Source organism: Dermacentor andersoni, chromosome 3 (genome assembly GCF_023375885.2).
Source record: "Dermacentor andersoni chromosome 3, qqDerAnde1_hic_scaffold, whole genome shotgun sequence".
Taxonomy (NCBI): Eukaryota; Metazoa; Arthropoda; class Arachnida; order Ixodida; family Ixodidae; genus Dermacentor; species Dermacentor andersoni.
In genome coordinates, this window is record NC_092816.1 from 118640834 (window position 1) to 118658957 (window position 18124).

The following is an 18124-nucleotide window of genomic DNA, read 5'->3' on the forward strand; positions in this document are numbered from 1 at the left end:
TTCTTGGGTCCTTACAGCGCCGCATAATTTCAGCGTTTTAAGAGAGATTGTATATAAGAAACTGCACTTTGTGTAGCAAGTTGGCCTTCATGCGCTTTATTTATTTTAAATCCTTCTTGATGAATAATAAAAGACGGAGACAGTGTGGCGACGGTGCCTGTGCACGTGGCCTGTGCTTCTCCGGGAGGTGCGGTGAGCTCATGTGTCTGCGTAGTGCGGAGCCATGTGAAAAAAAAAAAAAAACGTATGGTTTCATAGTGTTTGCAGCCCATGTGTACAACCCTTCTATGCAGCCTAAAGAGTTTCGCTGGTAATCCATTCACGTATGAATGTTGCGGCCGCACGAAGTTTTTTACCGCACATTCGGGTTAGGGCATATTATTGTTAAATAAATGAGTGCAGTTCCTTTAGGTAACAATGCCTCAAATGAGGCCTCCCTAAATCATCGCCCATATGTAACTAGCTGTTCGAAGCGTAAAACTTCCTAATTACGTATACTCAATTCGTGAAATTCGCTGATTATTCCATATGCCATCACCAGTAGCATGTAAATTACATAATTAAGCTCAGGCTGCAGAGTGGAAAGCACGTAACATGAAACTAGTGCTTTTCGTTTACCCTAGCTTCCATCAACCTCTTAACCTCTGAGAATTTTTCTTTAGTTAGGACAGAACCCTCTGCCGAAAGTGTCATGGTGAAGTACGTTGCAATTGTGTGGAGAGATTTTAACGGATTTATCTGCAAAAGCATGGGATTTGCATTGGTCCATCCATTGCACAAGCTTTTTGCAAGATCTTCTTAGCGTACGTTGACCGTTGTTTGAATAGTCTTCTAGGCAAGAGTATTGTTCTCGACATTTAGAGGCAAGTATATGGTTTCTTTATTTTTTTAAGGAAGTCCCAAGTGGCCTTAAACAAATCTGTTATTTTGATCCTTCCAGCGTTTCTTTAATCTGGGAAGGGCTTGTCCTTCAACCACGAGTTACTGTCTAAGGCCTCACGGCAGTTCTTTTTTTAGATTTATGCCCGTTTCAAGTTGAACATGTATGTTGAGCGTGTAGCACCAAAGCCGCTGTTGCCATGTGATTCTGCGCTGTCTTTGGCTCCCGCATTACCCATGTTCACGTTTTGCTCATAGCCTTGAATTTCCATCTCCTGCATTTGCCGTGTTTTCCATGGATTTCTGCCGACGGAAGATGAAGGAACAAGGTGAGTGCCCTTTGCTTTCCTTTTCACAGGTAGCACTAATTGTAGACAGTCACTACAAGGACATGCATGAACACTTCCCATCAAGCCAACACTCACCACACATTAGCTTTGAGATCGGCGCCACAGCACACACCATCCGAGACCTCATTGCTGCAGCACCAGAGCACATCACACATTTTGTCATTCACTGCGTTCACTGCGAGACTAATGACCTTAACCACGACACCGGTGACAACACAGTTGAGGCCATGAAAACGCTCATAAACGATTTGCACACCGACAGACCAAACGCAGAAATCACCCTGACAACAGTACTTCCCAGGATCGCAAACAAACACAGGCCCCTTATTCAACAATCAGCGACACTCCTAGCTCACGAACGAGGGGCACGTAAGCTCAATGATTTTCTTCTTGACATTGGAAACCAACACGAAAACGTCAATGTCGTCAACCACGCTCAAGTACACCAGGACCCCGACATTCTGCTCGCCCGGGACGGACTACACCCGAATTTTTTTGGCGTCAAGGTAATGGCTAACGACATCAAGTACAGGCTCAGGAACTCTTTTAAATCGACGCAACCTACAACACCAATAAATCCAGAAACCAGAAACACACGCCTGAAATTTTCAACACCAGCTCGCACGCACGTTCCACCGAGGCTAGAACCCAAGAAGCAACTACACAAACGGTGGACGCGGAACCAACACTACCGTTACAACATCCGCGCATACGGAAGCCCACAACCACCCGCGAAGCCTTCACGCAAACAGCTACATACACTAATAAGCAAACCGATACGCAGCCAGATACACATGCAGACATCGGTGCAAGCCTCGACAAGAAAGTTGGGCGTAAAAAGACACACTCAGAAGAATTTTTGCCCCGGAGGTCTGCCCGAAACAAACAGAAATGATTACCACGCACTAAGGATAGCACACGCAACAACAAATCTCGCCCTTTGCTCCAATCCCGCAAACTGTCCCCAAACAAACAAATTGCACATTTCACCTAAAAACTTACACTAGCTGCATTAAACAAAGCAAAATCCCAAGAGGTCTCAGAATTAAGGTTAGATGCGCCCTCGGTTCTTTACCCTCCAGGCTATTATTAAAGTGGAATGCTGTCCTAGAAAATACATCGCTCCCCCTTATTGACATTCTCCAAGAACACTGCAAGGAACAACTTATGATAATTGCTGATCAACTCGACAGCATAAAGTTGTAAAGAAAAGAACTTAAACAATTCGTCCAAACTAAGGAGGGAAAATTAGTAGATAAATACCAGCGCAAAGATATTAGAGCCGCAGATCCACCCAAAGAAACTAATGTAACACCTGCAGCACGTAGCTCCAACGACAGTCCTACAGGTGAGCATCCAGAGCACTGCAGCAATGCAGTAGACATATGCCAGAGTCTAAGCCCCGAAGAAGTTGATATCCTGAAACGTGGTCGAACGTTGTGTCCGACGAACTACGCAGTAAACGAATGCGAACTCCACGAAGATATAACAGAGTTTTCATGACGCGTGCGCCTCAAGGAGTTCTTTTTCGATAGACCAGATGTAGGAAAAGAAGATAGAGACTCTCTTAGACCACCTTGCGCGTGGACACCGGAAGCCGAACAGTGCCCAGACCTCGACTTATACATAAAACTGATATCAAAGGAAATTCTAGAGTCAACGCGGAAATGCCGGAAACGCAAAAAATTTGACCCCCGCTCAACACGAAATCCTTAAAGAACTTGCGAAAAGGAATGATAGTGTAATAAAACCAGCAGACAAAGGCGGCAGTATCGTAATCTCGCCTATAAAAAAGTACAAGAATGAGACCTCTAAACCACTGAGTAACCACACCCATTACAGAAAACTCGACTCTAACCCATCTTCAGATTACAGCAATATTGTGATAAACACAAAAGCGGAGCTTCTGGCCAGGGAACTAATCACGCAATCTGAATATCGCTTTATGATGTCCAAGAAGAAAGCAGGCCGCTTTTATCTTCTTCCTAAAATACATAAAATTCCGGTTGAAGAAATATTTACAGCAGGAATCCCTGTCCGCCTATTGTGTCTTATAACAACACACCTACTGAGTCAATATCTAAATTCTCCAATCACCACCTGTGCAACATACCCACCACCCTCCCATCTTTTGTTCAAAACACGACGCACTTCCTTCGAATTATCGATGGCATCAACGCCAGCCAAATCTTTTCCGACCGGGCTATTCTAGTCACTATATATGTTTCTGCCCTTTACATCAACGTTCCCATGAGTGAAGGAATTGAAGCCATTTCTAGAACCCTCGCTATCAATTCCCAAGCGCACCCTCCCCAAGTTTACTTATCGCACCTTAGGTTAGTTCTCACGCTCAGCTATCTTGGATTCGATTCTATTCACTACCTGCAAATTTTCGGCACTAGCATTGGTACGCCATTCGCTCCCACGTATGCGAACATTTTCATGGGACAGCTTGAAGCATACGTGCTGAATTCCTACCCTATATAACCCCACACCTATCTTCGTTACGTTGACGATATATGTATAATATGGGAACATGGCACAAGCGCCTTAACCGTCTTAATTAGCTTCTTCAATCGCTTTCATCCGAGTAATAAATTTACTGCTCACCATTCTCCTAGTCGGATCAACTTCCTGGACAGGACGGTCTACATAGAAAACGGAAAACGGAGAGCGACACTTTACCGGAAGCCAACGGATAGCCAGCAATATTTAGACTACAACAGTCATCACCCGCGACATTGCAAGCAAGGAAATTTTGTAGGACAAGCGAAACGTATAAGAAGAACCTGCAGCGAAGATCACGATTATATCCCCCACCTAAATGACCTTAAAACAACGCAAGCAGAAAGGAACTATCCCCAAGTTGCTCTCCATAGAGCTTATGATGCCGCGTCAAGATTGGAGAAATTCAGCATTGGCGAAGAAACAGCCCCCGCTAGAATCTGACAGACCGCTAGCCCTTATAACCAAATATTCTAATGCACTCCAAGACATAAACCACATCCTAAGAAAATACCACCCAATATTATCAAGTAACGAGCGTCTGCAAAAAGCGTTCCCGGATGTACCTAGGTTTACCTATCGCCGAAACAGGAACTTTAAAAAACACGTTAGTGCAAGCAAAAGTCAGCCAACAGCATTCCCCCGTAATAAAAGCATGTTGTCGCCCTAGTTGCAAAACCTGCAGGCAGCTTCAAAGTGACATTAAAATTAAAAGCACCGCAAATAGTTATACATATGTTGTCAAATCTAGCTTCACTTGTACAAGTTCGGCTGTGATTTATATGCTTGAACGTTCCTTCTATAAGAAACAATATGTCGGTGAAACAGGACAATCAATGAATGTCAGATAAAACGGAAATCGCGCTGACACAGCTAAAAAGCTTCCCAAAGCCGTCGCCGACCACTTCAACCAACCAGGTCATAACTTTGATGAACTTAAACTCTACATCTTGCAGTCAAATTTATGTTCTGAACGAGAAAGAAAATACAGAGAATCGTACCTTATCCATAAGTTCAAGACATTGCAACCAATAGGCATACACGTTTGAAAGGGAGCTTTAGAATCTATTCGCTATGCTACACTTCAAGCTATAGGCAACAACGCTTAGTTTGATCTCTTGGCGTATCCCCCCCCCCCCTTTTCTTTACTTTAGATTCCTCTTTTTTTTTTTTTTTCAGCCGGCGCGTCAGACGCCCTTGACACGCCGGCTAACACGCGTGCGTTGACAGACCGGGGTGGGGGTGGGGGTGGCCCTGGCTTTGACCTCGTGCACAGCGTTCCTTTACTCTCAATTCGACACGCTAACACAACTTCCATGGTTTCCACACCCTCCCGCCTCACACCCTCTCCGCTTTAGGAGAACCCCACCTCTATATACTGTGGCGAGGAAAGCGTACGTCGCCTTGAAGAAGACAAGCCCACTTGTCGAAACGTAAAAAACAAGGCTCCTGCATTCACATTGTTCACGTTTTGCTCATCGTCCTGCACTGTCCAATAGTTAAGAGGGGGAAAGCTAAACTTTGTTGGAATCCGCTCTCGGGAAAATGTGCCCTCGTGCATAGCAGAGTAGTGTTATTTATCAGGTGATTTCTTAATAGAGTGAACGCTTGCGCGGTCGTGGCGGCAATTGCAGAGGTTGTTCTGCGTAAAACAAAAGCAGCCCGTTCCCGGGTGAACGCTGGGCGGTTAATAGGAGTCATCCAAAAGTGTTGCCGTATATGCATCACCTAACCCAAAACCTTAAAAATACAGCGAGCAGGCACAATGTGCCGATAGCTTTTCCGCCCCGTGCAAGCTGGCTGGGCTTTTGCCCGGAACCTCTTCTGAAAAGAATAAAAAACCCGGAAGTTGCGGCAATGAGCACGTTCCGGGATATGTAATATGCGCGGTTGGCGTTGTCCAGGAGATTCCGCTACCTTGTGGGAAGTCGTATGTTCGGCAAACCGGACGCTCTGTTAACGATCGTGCAAGAAAACACAAACATCCCTATAAAACTAAAGAGAAAGCGCATTTTCCTTCGCATTGTCAAGCTTGCATGGAAGTTCCAGATTTCCTTAAAATAAATATCTTGGGTAAAAACCAGGATACCACTGCCCGGGAGCTGATGGATGTTTTGTATGTATCTCTTAGATCGAAGGGCTTGCGTAAGTGACACATTTTTATTGCATAGTGAGAAGTGTATTTTGCGCGGCTTGCTCTAATCTGTGGTTGTGACAATGTGCTTACGTGGTTCTCGCATTTGTGACAAAAGACATTTATTGCACAGTGACGTAGAAAATGTAGTTGAAAGTTGTACATTTTGCGTGTCCCTTACTACGTGCTTGCGCTGAATTTCGAGGAGTACATTTATATCCTTGTACAAGGAACGAACTCCCCCAGCAACAAGCCTTAATCAATTTTGTTGTAGCGTACGGACGGGCCGAAGGAACAATTGATGGTTCCGCGAATCAAAAAGGAAGCTATTTCGGCGTTGCAAGCTTTGAAGCGAGCAACTTTAGAACACAGGCACACAGAACACACAGAGACGTCACCAGAATTTTCTGACTCGGTGGAGGGGGGGGGGGGTAGGTTGGGAGGGGGGGCACCCACAACAAAAGAGTTCTTTCAGGGCGAGGGAGGGAGGCTTATGCATTGTGTTTTGACTATATTTATCTGGGCTGAAGGCATTCTAAGCGCATTCGTGTGAATAAGCATTTCCACCATGACATGAAGATATAAATCAAAATTTAGTATACGTGCAGAGCGGTGCTTCTCCTGTGAAAATAAAAATTCATATAATACACGGTAAAGGACATACATCAAAAACAGTGATAAATAAAGAAAAGAAAGGTACACAGCAGCAACCAAATAACGTCAGTTAACTAGATCGCAATATAGCTTCAAAACAGCATATTTCCCAACAGGAGAGAGAACTAACACCTCTAAGCAATGTGCACATCAATTCCAAATTTGGTAAAGATGCGCTAGATTTTTAAGAAATGTGTACACTATTGTGGCGCCGGCTGGTGATACTAAAGGCAGGAAATGGGAAATAGAATCACAAAAAGGTATATGGAAAAAAATAAAACAAACAATTGAAGAGAGACAGCGCAGCAGGTTTCAGAAACGCAGATAATAGCTCTCCAACAATACACTGCTCACTACACAAGCTAGGCCACCGACGTGCCCTTTGACAGCACCCTATATGCAGTCTCTTTCAAAGCGATGTTAGTGTGAAAGGAAGGTTTCGTCACAACTACAGATGCCAATGCCTGCGCTGTGAAAGTATAGGACGAAAGACAGTCTATTCGGTGGTGAAGGGGGTGTTCTGATACAGGTAGACGTATCGGTCCTACGCCCCTGCCGGACAATTTTTGGCAGGAAAGCGCCGCAATGATGCGATGTGGTATCATTATGCCGGCATGCCCCTAGCTTCCGTTGCCCGCCTGCTGTTTGTAGCGATGACTTGCGCAAGACATACAAGGGTAGCAGGAAACCTTTTCGTTGTCGCTCTGCAAGCCGCAATCTGGCAGGCTCATCGAGTATCATTGAGACGCTCCATCTAAATCCCTGTCAAAGATAGCCTTTTCTGCACATAGAAAGTTAATTGCAGATCCAATCGGGAAAAAATAGAGCCATCCTGAAAAAGATACAATATACCTCACCAGTTTTATCACCTTGCAGACATCCACGATGACTTGATTGAGGCGGTAGTTCATGCAGTGGACGTACACTACCTGCGGAACTTCCTGCCTGAACAGCGTCTGTGCATCTCTTGAGGTACCGCTCATGACGCTCCCACTATGATATGTTTGAGCAATGCACAGCTGAAAATCCATGCCGCAGCGGTTCAACGCTTCCCTTATGTAGGCCAGGAGTGACTAGGCATCCAACTTCTCAGCGTCCAAATGTCCACATTGATCTCTCCAACGATGATCACGCGTGTAGTGTAATCATGGCTTACCCATGCAAAGTGTGTGGTCATCAACTTCTCCGTATCACACTTGGGTGTGCCTAGAGATACATAAGCAGTGAATATCACAATTTAGTCTTTTATTTGTACGGCACAGACACCCCCAAAGCCGGTGGTCTTGTCCCCTTGCAAGTTAAGGGTGTATGGATGTAAATACACTTTGTCCTTTCCGTATATTTCAGAGCCTCCCGCTCGTGAGTCGATGAGCTGTTCACAAATACTTCTACTATAACCATCGACTTGAAACAATTGATCTTAATTTGCATATTTCAAGGGGTGGCGTGCTTTAAGCCTGCTTCGCCTCCGCTACCGGTCGGCACGATATTTCACAAAAACCTGAATCAGCGCACCCTCACCTTTCCATTGTTGACGCACGGACATGAGAAATAGATGAAAGCCATGGCCATATGCAGCTTCGCCGTGGAAAGCACATAAAATAACGCATATATGAAAGCTAATATCGTTTTTTTTTATCAACGCTGCTCCAGAAGTCACTGCTGACAAAATCTACTCTGCACACTTTCGATGGTGGTGTCACAGGCCAGCCAATCTGCAACGTGACAACCGCTTCTTTCTTCTTCGCCGCATATTTCGCCAACGAATGCAGGTTGACTGGTGGTGCGCTTCAGTTATAGTAAATTTTGAATGCGTTCATCTTGACGAAATGGTATTAACCTAAAGTTGAACGAGGCAGTCAAAGTTGCTTCCAGGATCGCATGAAGAAACAAAAAAGGTGGGCTCCACCAACGCGCCATCTGCTCCACTCTCGATTGATCTCTAAAAAAAGAATTCGACGATAGCAGCGTCGCGTCAACTCAAGGAATTTGCGCATGCGTAGTATCTGAATGCTCGTTCGAATGCGTCAACTCACCTTCAGCGCAGAAACAGTTTTTCTAGAGGTCATCCGCAGACCTTCGGCAGCCGGTGGAATGCAAACATTACCTTCGTTTTCCAACTCCGCGCCGTCCTTAAGCAAAACAAAGCATAAACAATAAAATTTTATGAGGTGAAATGTGCCTATTGTGCTTGCTGTGGCGGTGTTCTTTTAACTTCTACAACAATAAATGAAACATTTATTGCGGGAGCGAAAAGAAAGCGCTTTCGCTTCCCCTCACTTTAGTTTGATACTCGACTTCCTCTGAAGCGGCGACGACTGCTCAGCTAAACTCATCAGGCTTGTGGCCGGTGACGTTCAGTGTTGTGCACGTTTTCCTTATAATTAGCTAAAATTTCCGCTTTAACTGAAAGACAGACAATGGTAAACATTGGAATCATTCGAATTTGTAGACTGTCAAGATACGACTGAGGCAGACGATCTCGGATCAAACTCCGAGCCGGCAATGTCGCAGCATCGAAACATTTCTGCTGCTCTGTGGTTGATGGTATGTTTTAAAGATCTAGCAAAAGACGACAGGTTAGCAATATTCTCTTCCGCAGGAGTTTGATTTTAGTTATTCAAGTGTCTTGCCGTAGTCCCAAAAACCATATACTATTTCCACTAAGTTTCCGTTTGTGCATTTGTTTTCATGAAAACTTACTCTACCCTACAGTACATTTGATGTGTTCGTATAAAAACGAAACGTAGCTTGGTGTTTCGTTTCCTGTCACTGTCTCGATGCACTAATAACAAGCAGAAGTCAGCGCCCCACGTAGCAACACTCGCGTAGCGAACCTCAGCACTCGCGTAAGCCAACGCCTGCGGCGCGCATTGGTCGTAGCAAACACGTAAGCGGCCGCTGAAGCGAAGTCTGACAAGACGCAAAAGGCCGCCTGGGGAAAGGAGGTGGTGGCTGGCCGCGAAAAGGAGGGCGAAAGGAGAGCAGCATGACGCTAGCGCTACTTTTGTTTTGTTTGCGATTTACCTTTTAAGCTGTCAACTGCCAGGAGAGTAGTTGGCGCCTAGTTTTAGGCCTGGTGCAATTGCGCTGCTACTTGAAACGGCCAATGACAAAAATGGGGAGTTCCCCCCTCCTTCTTCCATTTCACGTCAGTTACGTCATCACAGGTTACCTCACGTGTAGGCGTGAAAATGGGATAATCTTTCAAATGCTGGTAAAACAACTCCGTTTCCCGCATCCTATTGACACGTTCGCACTGCAAAACCTTTTTCCAGTGACCGCCTTTCATTTTCTGGCCATTGGTAAAGCTATCTCTCGGCGCAAGACCCGGCTAAATGTATCGGAAGATTCTCGACTGTTGTTACTGAACTGTCCATAATCAGACTGCATACGCGCGACGCGAATACTCTTCTGTATTCTACATAACACACGAGCACAATCAATAAGACTGGAAACTTCGACGAGTGATGCATAAATGGCCGGCGCACTTGACCCGTATTAGACATAACCAGTGATAAACCACACAAAAATCGGCAGTTGGATGTCAGCACAACATCCTTGTCGCTTCTTCTTGTGTTCTGTTTCTGCATTCGCGATGGTTATATCAATACGGAATACCAACTAGCCCGGGCTCACACCTTGCTTGACCCACAAATCAGATTTTGGCGATTGACGCCAGTCCTGCTCCCTATAGTTCTGCCGGAGTGTAGCTTGTCTTTTGGGCGCACGTTCATCTGATGAAAGGTTGCTTCAGTGACACGGCATTAAATGCCACGCTCTGTTTCTTCCCTGTCACTACAAGCTGACCGTATCCTTATCATCTTTTTTAACTGTTGACATCTTTCTAAACAGTAGCTCGTACATCCCCCAAGTCATGAGAAACATTGAGTGTTAATCAATTTTAAGAGCGACAAAATACATACAAGTTATCAGCTGACCCTTTGAGATGCATCAACAGCGTAATTCTCTAGAACACTCCAAAAATGGACTTTTTGGCATACACATACAAAAAACCGTTCGTTGGTGAAGCATTTCAGAACTGGGTTATTTTGGAAATGGCGTCGCTAACGTGCTTTCTGTACTCAAAAATATTGCGGTCGAAGCACCCTTAAGGAGATTCATCATTCGTCGAGGTATGTGGATAACTTCTCGTGGCGTAGCTGGTATAAAGGCCACCTGCTGTTGCACTGCAACACGTTCTGCGTGAGGAGGATCGATGCCAGCTCTTGGCTGTGGAATCATGCTTGAAGTCCGAGAGCAGGGGCACCTGGGGAGAGTTGATGCTAGTATTTACCTTCCGAGCACCCCTAATATTTGTCTGCGTAGTACACAAAACGCAAAGGGAGAGGTGTTTGCTTTAGGTGTTGTCGTGTGCCATATTTCATGACCTCTGAGAGGGTTGGGCATTGTCATTGCCTCCCATCGTATATCGTATCGTGGCAGGAGCCTTAAACTTGAATTCGATTTTGAGGCTGTGTGGGCCAAACCACAATCTTACTATGCAGCAAGCCGTAGTGGCGCACACCGGATTAATTTTGGCACCCTGATGCAAATCACCCTGTTGCAAATCAAAGTGTCTGGGCATTCTTATTTACTCCAATGCGGCTGCCTCGGTCAAATCCGCAACCTCGAACAATGCCATAGCCGCAACGCTATCGCAGCGCGCATAAAAGTGTTGGTATGCCTTGCGACCGCTTCCGTTGCGTCGCCTGGACCCTGCGGTGCACTTTAAATTCATGCGGATCTTCTTCTGCATGCCCTGCGTAAGTTGCCCCCCAGACATATTTGCATGGCTTATTTTTCATTAATAGCACAAGGGCACCGTACCATTCCTCGAACTAAAGTCTATCTAGCGTTTCTTCGCCGTCTCACGTTACCTTTTTCCTACCCCCCCCCTTTGTAATTGTAAGGGAACTGTGACCGAAAAGTAGCAAGGCTCTTATTCACTCGTTTCGCGACTGCATCAGTTCAACCCGTTCTCTGCTTTCTCTACCCACTCCTCTTACATTCTATTTAGCAACCCTCTGGACTGACACGTTTGTAGAAAGGTAAATGCTTGCGGGGGGTGATGGATAATTGCAGCTGTCAAGAGGCTAATGTGGTGACGACCTGAGAGCTCCAGAGGGCATTGCGTACATTCGACGTGGTGCTGTCCAAGCGAGTTCCTCGCGTCTCTTCCCTGCCACGATCCTTCCATGTATATGCCTGCTCTAAACCACGCCCCGACAGTAGCAGCCGCAGCAGCAGCAACAGCAGTGGGAAATTCGAGAGAAAAGACTGGGAAAGCTTCGCTTTCAACCTCACAGAAACACAAATTTGTATTTCCTGCTACACGATGTGTGTTTCTTGGGTAAAGGAATCAATTAGTATACCACATAAACACCCTCAAGTCCCGCATACCGTAAACTGCTAAAATGAAGAAACAGACGGCATATCACACAATGCGAGGTGAATAAAAGCATGAATATATTGGTCCCTAAACAACACAATCTCCAACAAATGCAGCAATGAATGAATAAATAAAGTAAAAGGTCACGTGACCATTTTCACTCCAGCGCTATGGATGCAGGTGCAACATCCGATGCCTTTAGAGTCCTGTCTTTCGTTGTGACACGTTCCGGGACAGTTGGCACAGGACACGAGATCGCGGTTGACATCCAGCTTGTCCTCACGTGACAATGTCTCAGCGCCTCCTCTGATGCTTTCTCCTGCTGCAGCGTCGCTGATATGACGTCATCGCTTGAAGCGTTTAAGAGGAACACCTGCGCTAGCACAATAAATGAAATGACGTTGGTTAGGCTTATCGACGATACGAATTTTAGACATCAAGGCAGTAACATACATCTGGCAAGATCACAGTAATTGCAAAAGAAAAAAAACAATAGAGAAGGAAACAAACTTATCAACCGAAGTAAATTTCTATCGCGGTCAAAATGCGGGCTCGGTGCATTAGGGAGCAAGTCATGAAAGATTTTATATTCTCCTGAACTGCCTAATTAGACATGCTAATTACCACACTTCGCAAGAATTAAGAATAGCAAGAAACCTACATTTAGAAAGTTTTCGAGAGTTCTAAAGACTTTTTTTCCCATAGCTTCTGTCTTCGTACTTGTTACGTAAACAATTTTTTCACCGTCTAGGCTAACTGCGCTGTTCGTCCACATACATTACGCTTGATAGAGAGAGAGTGAAGTGAAGCTCTTTATCGCAATAGAAGCCATGCTGCCGAGGTATAAACACGCGGCTTCATGCCATTCTGCCTAGGGAACGGGAAAAAGCTAAAAATATGATTTTAGTATTTACACGCGAGGCAAAGGGGACGGGTGTTTATCTAAACATGCTATAGCTTGCAAATTACGTTGTTGTCATCAAGCAATGCAAAAATATATTTTAAAGCTTGCCTTTGATTTGCAGTGAAAAGCATATAACCTATATACCTTTCTAAATCTAGTGATTCTTGCGAAACAAAGGATATTTCAATAAAATGTGCTCCACAGTTTCGGATGCACCACAGTTATCACATTACGGAATGGTGGGCAGTCCAAGCTTTTGCAGGTAGTTAGTTATTCGTGAACGCGGCGTTCAGATGAAGTCTACGATATAAAATCTCGAGACGACGGGGAAGCTGGTGGGGAAGTCTAGATTTTCGGATGAAATATATTCAGGTGAGAAATGAATTTGTAAGCGAATGGCTCCATGGATTATTCCTCACCGCGTGGGAATATTTCTTTGCCATCGTCGATACAACGTCTTCTAAAAAAAAAAGTTTTTCTAAGGAATTTCCTAAATCCAGCTAGGTAAGCCATTTCATTTCCGCATATGCCACAGCGTGCACGAAGCCGCTGGAATAATGTAGTGTGGCCAGCAACAGCGGCCTTACGATGAAATAACTAATATCACGGGTCACTGGATGTTCGTTACACTTCCTCTTCACATCGCACATGATGTTTAGCACTGTTTTTTGTGTCCGGAAAGGTGCCTCATCGTGCTGGTGTATTATTGAGATTAGCCAAAAACTTCCATTGATGAAGTTCTCGATCGTTCTAGAGAACGTTTTTTTCCAGAACGACCGTCTTCGTACATCGCACAAGAACATTTTTCTCTCTCTGTAGGCCAAGTGCGTTGTTCTTCCTTACGCAGCACATTTCAGAGCATTAGAATTACGGTTCAGAAGCTGGAATATATTCCGAGTTTCTTTTTAGGCATCCGGCTGTAGCAAGTTCAAGAAAAAAATAACGGCTCTTTCGCGCTAGCAAAGCTTCGTAGCCGGGCGCAAGAGGTATCAAAACGCAGGGGGTGTGAGAAAGAGTTATCAAGATATAGTCATGACAAAAAAGAAAACGACAATGATTAGCAGGATCTGTAAAATGAAAGGTACGGGTCTAATTAGCACTCATAAATAAAAAAAGAAATTTTGCAAATTACGGTAAATCTCTGTAAAGGATGCACCGCCGTAAATATAGGTATGCAGAGGCAAAGCCGCCGCACTGCAGGCTTTTGGGAAATGGAGCTACCTCGCATGTATCAAGTAGGGGCCGAATAACGTACAACTACTTGAATCTCTTTTTATTCCAATCTCCTCACGTCAAATTTAGGTAACCACCGACGCAAGCATCGGGTGGTAACCCGAAGCCTTGCTTGAAAAGCCCAGTCAAATGCGGTCCTCCTTAGTAAAAACTTTTTTTTTATTTGAAAGCCAATAGCATTACCTACACTGACCAGGTTTTCTTGTCGATTTGGCTGACAAGATCCGAGGAGCACGCTCAAGTGGACAGAGTTTTGATGGGGCCTTGCAAGCAAAGTGCAAGTAGGTAACCGGATAAGAGGGCTGGTGCCGGCGTCTGCGATTGATCCGCTTCCCCTTGCTTAACTTGCTGTGGCTGGTCAAAAATCGCGGCGCCGTGCCACCGAACGTTGAAATTTAGACAAGAATACCTCGGAAAGTGATCTCGCATACGCGCCCAAAGGTCTCCATAATATTAATCTGCCACGGGAAAATGTTTTATCCGCCAATAAATACATGCACGAAGGCCGCTACGAGTAGCTAGTGCCGGAGTGGCCAGCGGGCAGCCATCTTCTATTCCTTTCGGAACGGGGTGGTCTCCGGCTATTCTAAAGAAAATCATTTTTCTTCAGCATCAAGGAAAACTGACCAATCAAGGAAAACTGATTGCTTTACTGATTGATGAATTGCTTTACGTTACAGCGTCCCAGGGCTCTCCCGAGACTATGCTGCCCTGAAGGTGGCTTTCCTGGTGCCCATCAGAACCGAGAATACGTCCAAAGTGTGCAAAACTAGGAGTACGGGCGTAGTTAGCGTAAATGTAGTCGAAACCTATCCTGACGGCAGCACTGGCTGCACTATTTCCGTGATCAGCTCACCTGACCTCTCGATCGAACAAAAGAAACCGTGAACGAAGCGCCGGCTCAGTTGGAGACACGGTCGATGTAATTGCGCGTAACAGGCGATGCAATGAGGTACGACTAAATAAGTAATGACCATGAAAAATGACAGAATAGAGAGATAATATTAACACTTCATCATATTATGCCACTTGGTAAATAAACGTTCTCTTCTTTAGCGTAAACAGTTCGTTTCCCTATCTTTTTCACGTTTCAGAGTCCTTCTTTAGGACGCGCAAGAAATTAGCGCTTACCAAGTAAAACAGGCGGAGGGCGGGAGATGGAAATTAAAGACAATGAGCAAATCGAGAACAAGGTGAAAGCTGGAGCCAACGTTTCGACAAGTGGAGTTGTCCTTTTTCATGACCACATATGATTTCCAGGGCACAGTATATATAGGTAACGTTCTTCTAAAGGAAACGGGGGGCAAGACTGGTGGATACGACAACAAGCGCAGGCATGCTAACGACGAGGGTGTAGAATTGAAAATAATTGAGTTTTGAGCACATGGCTGGTGGCACGGGCATCTGTCAGGCATAGGTAAATGGTCGTGTGCCAATTGCGTGCACAGCACACTTCTAATACCTGCTTCACTGGTAGTCATGGACTATCGTGTCTTGTCACCGGCTTTGATTATAATGTGCCAAATAGGGTCACACGAGATATACGCAATGCAAATATTACACGGTAATAAGGTAAATTTCTTCTAAAACCATATATTGGCTTAGCTGCAGTAAGTATATCATTTAAAATGTTCAATAATGATTGCAAACCTAATTATTAGGAATTACATAACAACAATGGGCACCTACTCAAGGCTGGTGCGAACAGAATACCGTTGGTTTTATCAGCATCCACGCCGACGTATATTTCTTAAAGCATGATACATGCTAACTGTGATATCCTGTACATGACTTGCACGTCTGGCAACACATTACAGTGTATGGGAATAAATCAAGCATAAAAGAAGCCTACAGCAGTAGAGAAAACCGGCATAAAAGCATACATGCAAAAAAAGATACTCACCACCACGATACAATGCGCTTCTGGGCTACTGGTACTGATGAAGAGCAGGGTTCGGGAACAGCGTCACCGTATGCAGGCACTGCAGCACCTGTAGCCAGGATGACAGTATCTCGTGCAGCCAGCTCTTCTATTCTTGGGCACACCATGCAGCCACTGGGCAGGGTGAAACGCACTCACTTTGATTTTCGAACTGACGTCGGATGGCAAGTGGTGGCCACAAAGCCCATGCTGGTTACCGGTTCGAGTTCAGCTGGCATGGCTCGTTTTCTCGGTGCATCGACTGCGATGCACGTCCGCACAGAACGAGGTCAGGCGCGGAATAAAATTTGGTTGCTCGCAAAGCAGCAGGTGTTTTTTAACTTTTGCTCTCCCACTCCACCAATCAATCGGATGGTCGGTTATCAAGTGTTCGTGCAAGGTCAAAGTATTTCAGGCTCCGCCCATATTGGTGTCGCTCCCACCCACGCGGAGGAGTAATTGCGCACTTATCATACAAAATATTTGGAAGATTTTTACGTTATCTCGCGCCAGAAATTTCCGCCAGTGTCGACGGTAGCAACACGAAAGCCGAAAATTACAACCACATCATGCCGCTCTCCAAATGAACGCATAAATACAGGCTGACAAGGAAGGAGGATTCTTTGTGTTCTCACAAGGAATGTACAAGGAAAAGGCCTGCCCAGCAGTGGAAAATAGTTTCGCCACGTCAAGCCTCAAGCCGGCTAGAATGAAATCTCAGGCTGTGTCCCTCTGCAAGGAACTCGAACTAGGAAATATAGCAAATGCCATAAGTAAGTGCAAAAATAAGATTTTGAGCGTGTTTTTTACCCCCAAGACCCGCAAAGATGAGGTTTCATTCCGGTGCATCGTGAATGAACGTTAATCTTGACAACGTCATGTTAGCCAGTTTCTCCTAAAGCATTTGAGTTCACTTAACATAGAAGACCCTTTCAAAACAAAAAACTCCAACGATGTGGTAGGATTTTTGCAGTCCTGCGGTACCGTAGGTAATTTTTCTCGGTCGATGTTAAGGATCTTTTTTAGTGTACCTCACACAAGGAGCTGTTTTTAGCTGTTAAGGCATGTATTGAAAATAAAGGCAGTGTTCCGTTTCCGAATTCTGTGGGCATGTCAGTTCAAAACTTCTTTAGGCTTTTCAATTTTAACTTAGTTTGTGGGATTCTCCTCCACGCGCTCTTGGGAGAAAGGAACGACAACACAGTAGAGCAAACAATCATAAGAGCATTTATTGCACCTTTCATAGATCAATGCCTGCTAGCCGAGTTGCTACCCACAAAACATGCCGATGGGCGTGCGACAAATCTAGAAGTCCGACTCACCGCGACCGGATAGCGAGCGAATATGTTCGCCCCATGCTGGATCCCAACGCCTGGTCGTTCGCGTGTACGGTCACGCGAATGGTGGCGCGTTCGAAGGTGGCCACTCGAGACGTCCGCGCCCCTCGACGATCTCGAACCAAAGAGCAAGCGCCTTGTCTTTCGGCGCCCCAGTAACCCCGCCTGTCGGCGGCGTTAGCAGCGCAACACTCGCGCCATCTCTCGTACTGCGCCTCAACCACTCCGACCACCGCGGGCGCCTGGCCACGCGAGCCGTGCGGGAAAAGCAACATACCAGGGGACGCGTGAGAGTCGCGCATCCCCACATCCCCCCAACCTTAAATCACTACATATTCCGGCGAGACATGTGACACGGTCTAACATCAACCCATGCTTCGCGAACAAGATAGTACGTGCAACAGTGGCCGCGCCGAGGAAATGTCCACACGCTGTCCATAACATGCGAGCCGACATTGTCTTTGGGTACACCGCTGGCGTCCGCCGGTCACAGCAGAAGCTTTGCAGACTCGACGGCACGATTCCAGGCCAGGACATGATCAGAAACCTACATACTGGCGCAGAAGTTACACTTCTTACACCATTCAACACTATTTGCGCTTCGGGATACCTCCCATCCACATGGAAAGAAGCGATTGTGGTTCCTATTCTAAAGCAGGGAAATGGCCCTTCCTTGGCAACAAGTTATCTTCCGACAGCTCTAACAAATTGTATGTGTAAGATTTTTGAAAAAATGACAAATCGCAGACTTATACATTTCCTTGAGCTCAATAATATGCTCGATCCTTAGAGAAGGGCGGTCGACAACCGATCAT